Source organism: Heptranchias perlo, chromosome 3, assembly GCF_035084215.1.
Source record: "Heptranchias perlo isolate sHepPer1 chromosome 3, sHepPer1.hap1, whole genome shotgun sequence".
Lineage (NCBI taxonomy): Eukaryota > Metazoa > Chordata > Chondrichthyes > Hexanchiformes > Hexanchidae > Heptranchias > Heptranchias perlo.
In genome coordinates this window covers 96,391,304-96,398,473 of record NC_090327.1, presented here as the reverse complement: position 1 = coordinate 96,398,473, position 7,170 = coordinate 96,391,304, and positions in this window count along the sequence as shown.

The following is a 7,170-nucleotide window of genomic DNA, read 5'->3' as shown; positions in this document are numbered from 1 at the left end:
GTTATTCATTTCACTGCTCGTGCCGGAATAAAGAAAAAGTAAAACAGTGATGTCCCCCGAGTCCCGTTATTTAAGAATCCGAATGCCTCAGGGTTAAGTTTACAAGTAACTGTGTGGTAAATTTTCGTCTTAACCACAACATCAACTTGCATTTATATAGAGCCTTTAACGTAGTAAAACGTCCCAAGGCACTTCACAGGAGCATTATCAAACAAAATTTGACACTGAGCCACATAAGGAGATATTAAGACAGGTGACCAAAAGCTTGGTCAAAGAGGTAAGTTTTAATGTGCATCTTAAAGGAGGAGAGAGAGGTAGAGAGGCGGAGAGGTTTAGGGAAGGAATTCGAGAGCTAAGGGCCCAGGTTGCTGAAGGCACGGCCACCAATGATGGAAATCGGGATGCATAAGAGGCCGGAATTGGAGGAGCGCAGAGATTGTGGAGGGTTGTAGGGCTGGAGGAGGTTACAGAGATAACTGGGCAGAGTGTAGAATACAACATCTGGTGGCTTCTGTTACCGGCATGCAATCCTCCCTCACCAGATTTTTCCTTCCTGCGAACCCCCCTTAAACAATGCTTAACGCCCAGTCAGTGAAGACAGAAATCTACCCCTTTTGTTTTTAACTATTCACAATTTTGCAAAAAATCCTGATGTGCCATTTTTCTGCTATGTTTAAACCCCAGGATAATCTAGCGACATCGCCTTGTCACTCCTCTGCACAGGACCAAATATGGCTGGATGCAGTCGATTTTAATGAGGTGTTAAGAGGGTGGTAATGGGCTCAGTAAACTCACCACCCTGTTAACATTGACACTGTGCCCGCTGCCACTTTTACAGGGTCCTACCGATGGGCGACTGAAGCACCTGCCTGTTTCAGGCAGTAGGCCCCTTCTAATATACAAATCGGAGTCCTACGACACACACCGGGCCCTGATTGCCATTTTAGGACAGAAGTGGTTGGAGCATGCACCGGGCACCCCTGACCAGTTTTACTGGCAGTACAGCTGAAGAGGCCCCGAAAAGATTAAGTTTTAAATAATTTTTGTGCTGCCGGGAGGAGCAGGAGCAGTCCTCTGGGCCCCACCAAAAATAACCTGAGTCGCTGACGCCCTGAGCTCTCCCCCTCCCCTGCCATCACAATGCCTCCCTCCCTGGACTCACCTGGCAGCCTCCGGGCTGCCAAATATTGGGCCAGCTGGAATCCGGCAAGCTATGTTGGGATGCCTGTTTGGCGCAGACAGCTCGCCAGTGCTATTGAAAAGAGGTCTGGGCCTCAAAATGGATTCGGCCTCTTGGCTGCCAGCAAATGCACTCCACCACTCAGCTGCCCAAAAGCTAAAAGCGACGCCCACATTTTTGTGTGCGCTATTTTCACACGGTTGTTAAATTGTTAGTTTTGAATGAGTTAACTCCACTGTAACTATAACATGCCAGGAAAGTAGTTTGACTTCTGGGTGACCGACTGGCAGAGTGCGCAGGTCTCCCACTCGTTCTGGCGGTGAAGAGGCTCCCCCACTTTGTGACCATAGAATAAATGGAATATCGTAACCATGATCAGTGACCATAGAATAATGGAATATCGTACCCACGATCAGTGACCATAGAATAATGGAATATCGTACCCACGATCAGTAACCATAGAATAATGGAATATTGTACCCACGATCAGTGACCATTGAATAAATGGAATATCGTACCCACGATCAGTGACCATAGAATAATGGAATATCGTACCCACGATCAGTGACCATAGAATAATGGAATATCGTACCCACAATCAGTGACCATTGAATAAATGGAATATCGTACCCACGATCAGTGACCATAGAATAATGGAATATTGTACCCACGATCAGTGACCATAGAATACTGGAATATTGTACCCACAATGAGTGACCACAGAATAAACGCAATATCGTACCCACGATCAGTGACCATAGAATACTGGAATATTGTACCCACAATCAGTGACCATAGAATAAACGGAATATCGTACCCACAATCAGTGACCATAGAATAATGGAATATTGTACCCACAATGAGTGACCATAGAATAAACGCAATATCGTACCCACGATCAGTGACCATAGAATAAACGGAATATCGTACCCACAATCAGTGACCATAGAATACTGGAATATTGTACCCACAATCAGTGACCATAGAATAAACGGAATATCGTACCCACAATCAGTGACCATAGAATAATGGAATATTGTACCCACAATCAGTGACCATAGAATAATGGAATATTGTACCCACGATCAGTGACCACAGAATAATGGAATATTGTACCCACAATCAGTGCCCATAGAATAATGGAATATTGTACCCACGATCAGTGACCATAGAATAATGGAATATTGTACCCACGATCAGTGACCATAGAATAATGGAATATTGTACCCACGATCAGTGACCATAGAATAATGGAATATTGTACCCACGATCAGTGACCATAGAATACTGGAATATCGTACCCACGATCAGTGACCACAGAATAATGGAATATTGTACCCACAATCAGTGACCATAGAATAATGGAATATTGTACCCACGATCAGTGACCATAGAATAATGGAATATTGTACCCACGATCAGTGACCATAGAATACTGGAATATCGTACCCACAATCAGTGACCATAGAATAAACGGAATATCGTACCCACGATCAGTGACCATAGAATAATGGAATATTGTACCCACGATCAGTGACCATAGAATACTGGAATATTGTACCCACGATCAGTGACCATAGAATACTGGAATATCGTACCCACGATCAGTGACCATAGAATAATGGAATATTGTGCCCACAATCAGTGACCATAGAATAATGGAATATTGTACCCACGATCAGTGACCATAGAATAATGGAATATTGTACCCACGATCAGTGACCATAGAATAATGGAATATTGTACCCACGATCAGTGACCATAGAATACTGGAATATCGTACCCACAATCAGTGACCATAGAATACTGGAATATTGTACCCACAATCAGTGACCATAGAATAATGGAATATTGTACCCACAATCAGTGACCATAGAATAAACGGAATATTGTACCCACAATCAGTGACCATAGAATAAACGGAATATCGTACCCACAATCAGTGACCATAGAATAATGGAATATTGTACCCACGATCAGTGACCATAGAATACTGGAATATTGTACCCACGATCAGTGACCATAGAATACTGGAATATCGTACCCACAATCAGTGACCATAGAATACTGGAATATTGTACCCACAATCAGTGACCATAGAATAATGGAATATTGTACCCACAATCAGTGACCATAGAATAAACGGAATATCGTACCCACAATCAGTGACCATAGAATAATGGAATATTGTACCCACGATCAGTGACCATAGAATACTGGAATATTGTACCCACGATCAGTGACCATAGAATAATGGAATATTGTACCCACGATCAGTGACCATAGAATAATGGAATATTGTACCCACAATCAGTGACCATAGAATAATGGAATATTGTACCCACGATCAGTGACCATGGAATAATGGAATATTGTACCCACAATCAGTGACCATGGAATAATGGAATATTGTACCCACAATCAGTGACCATAGAATAATGGAATATTGTACCCACAATCAGTGATCATAGAATACTGGAATATTGTACCCACGATCAGTGACCATAGAATAAACGGAATATTGTACCCACAATGAGTGACCATAGAATAATGGAATATCGTACCCACAATCAGTGACCATAGAATAATGGAATATTGTACCCACAATGAGTGACCATAGAATAATGGAATATCGTACCCACAATGAGTGACCATAGAATAATGGAATATTGTACCCACAATCAGTGACCATAGAATAAACGGAATATCGTACCCACAATCAGTGACCATAGAATACTGGAATATTGTACCCACGATCAGTGACCATAGAATAATGGAATATCGTACCCACAATCAGTGACCATGGAATAATGGAATATTGTACCCACAATCAGTGACCATAGAATAATGGAATATTGTACCCACAATCAGTGACCATAGAATACTGGAATATTGTACCCACGATCAGTGACCATAGAATAAACGGAATATTGTACCCACAATGAGTGACCATAGAATAATGGAATATCGTACCCACAATCAGTGACCATAGAATAATGGAATATTGTACCCACAATGAGTGACCATAGAATAATGGAATATCGTACCCACAATCAGTGACCATAGAATAATGGAATATTGTACCCACAATCAGTGACCATAGAATAAATGGAATATTGTACCCACAATGAGTGACCATAGAATAATGGAATATTGTACCCACAATCAGTGACCATAGAATAAATGGAATATTGTACCCACGATCAGTGACCATAGAATAAATGGAATATTGTACCCATGATCAGTGACCATAGAATAAATGGAATATTGTACCCACAATGAGTGACCATAGAATAATGGAATATCGTACCCACAATCAGTGACCATAGAATAATGGAATATTGTACCCACGATCAGTGACCATAGAATAAATGGAATATGGTACCCACAATGAGTGACCATAAAATAATGGAATATCGTACCCACAATCAGTGACCATAGAATAATGGAATATTGTACCCACAATCAGTGACCATAGAATAAATGGAATATTGTACCCACAATCAGTGACCATAGAATAAACGGAATATCGTACCCACGATCAGTGACCATAGAATAATGGTATATTGTACCCACAATCAGTGACCATGGAATAAACGGAATATTGTACCCACAATGAGTGACCATAGAATAAACGGAATATCGTACCCACGATCAGTGACCATAGAATACTGGAATATTGTACCCACAATCAGTGACCATAGAATAATGGAATATTGTACCCACAATCAGTGACCATAGAATAATGGAATATCGTACCCACGATCAGTGACCATAGAATAAACGGAATATCGTACCCACAATCAGTGACCATAGAATAAACGGAATATTGTACCCACGATCAGTGACCATAGAATACTGGAATATTGTACCCACGATCAGTGACCATAGAATAATGGAATATCGTACCCACAATCAGTGACCATAGAATAATGGAATATCGTACCCACAATCAGTGACCATAGAATACTGGAATATTGTACCCACAATCAGTGACCATAGAATAATGGAATATCGTACCCACGATCAGTGACCTTAGAATAATGGAATATCGTACCCACGATCAGTGACCTTTGGCTGGGAGTTCTTTGTGTTTAGACTGAGATTTCTTTCTTCACACTCAGTTCAAACATATTTCCCTACATTTTGGACTCCCTCAAACTGACAACATCAGGATTGGGGGTGCAATGGATTTATTCCACAGTACTTCTGAGGAGGAGGCACATCACCGTCTGCAGCAGGCACAGTGTGCAGTTCTGGGAGTTGCAGGTCTACAAGACAGAGGTGCGCCACAGGGACCTGCAGAGAAGCAGAGAGGGGACCAACAGAGGAGTCGAGGTCGCACTACCCATGTGAGAGGGTGAACAGGCAGAGGCTGAGCTTCCTGCACCTCTCTGAGGAGCAGTGCCTACGCAGGCTGAGATTGAGTCATCAGGTGGTCACAGACCTCTGTATGTTCCTTCATGCAGAACTGCTCTCGGCTTGGCCTGGTGGCCATGCATTGCCCATCACACTCAAAGTAACCAATTTCTTCACCTCTGGATCCTTCCAGAACACCACCAATGACATCACCAGGGTCTCTTAGTCGTCTGCACGTGAGTGTATACGACAGGTCACAGGTGGCTTGTTTGCCAGGGCACCCGACTACATCAACTTGCCCCACATCAACATCAGCCAAACAGAGAGGGCAGTAGGTTTCCACTCTCTGGCTGGCTTCCCACGGGTGCAGGGCCCAATTGATTGCACACACGTAGCAATCCGAGGACCTGCACATAAGCCAGGACTGTTCATCAACCGAAACAGATATCGCTCCATCAATGTGCAGCTGGTTTGTGACCATCAGAAGAGGTTTCTGCAGGTGTGTGCCAAATTCCCTGGCAGCTGCCATGATTCCTTCATTTTTCCTGAGTCCAACATCGCGGCCCTCTTCCACACACAAGACAGACTTAAGGGCTGGTTCCTTGGAGTCAAGGGATACCCTCTGCAGAGGTGGTTCATGACACCCGTGAGAAACATCACCAAAGAGGCACAGCAGCGGTACAATGACAGTCATATCACCACCAGGTCTGTCATTGAACAAGCCATTGGAATGTAGAACATGCACTTCAGGTGCCTGCATCGATCTGGGGGAGCCCTTCAGTATTCACCAGTGAGGGTGTGTAGAATAATAGTCATGTGTTGGGTCCTGTACAACATCGCTCAGCAGAGCGGGTTACAGGTGGAGGAGCTCCCTTGCGCTCATGAAGCATCTGCCGGCAACATTGAAGAAGATGATGAGGACCATCTTCAGCTGCTTCATCAATGACCTTCCCTCCATCATAAGGTCAGAAATGGGGATGTTTGCTGATGATTGCACAATGTTCCATTCGCAACCCCTCAAATAATGAAGCAGTCCGAGCCCGCATGCAGCAAGACCTGGACAACATCCAGGCTTGGGCTGATAAGTAGCAAGTAACATTCGCGCCAGACAAGTGCCAGGCAATGACCATCTCCAACAAGAGAGAGTCTAATCACCTCCCCTTGACATTCAACGGCATTACCATCACCAAATCCCCCACCATGAACATCCTGGGGGTCACCATTGACCAGAAACTTGACTGGACCAGCCATATAAATACTGTGGCTACGAGAGCAGGTCAGAGGCTGGGTATTCTGCGGTGAGTGACTCACCTCCTGACTCCCCAAAGCCTTTCAACCATCCACAAGGCACAAGTTAGGAGTGTGATGGAATACTCTCCACTTGCCTGGATGAGTGCAGCTCCAACAACACTCAAGAAGCTCAATACCATCCAGGGCAAAACAGCCCGCTTGATTGGCACCCCATCCACCACCCTAAACATTCACTCCCTTCACCACCGGTGCACCATGGCTGCAGTGTGTACCATTTACAGGTGCACTGCAGCAACTCGATAAGGCTTCTTCAACAGCACCTACCAAACCCGCAAACTCTACCACCTAGAAGGACAAGGGCAGCAGGCACATGGGAACAA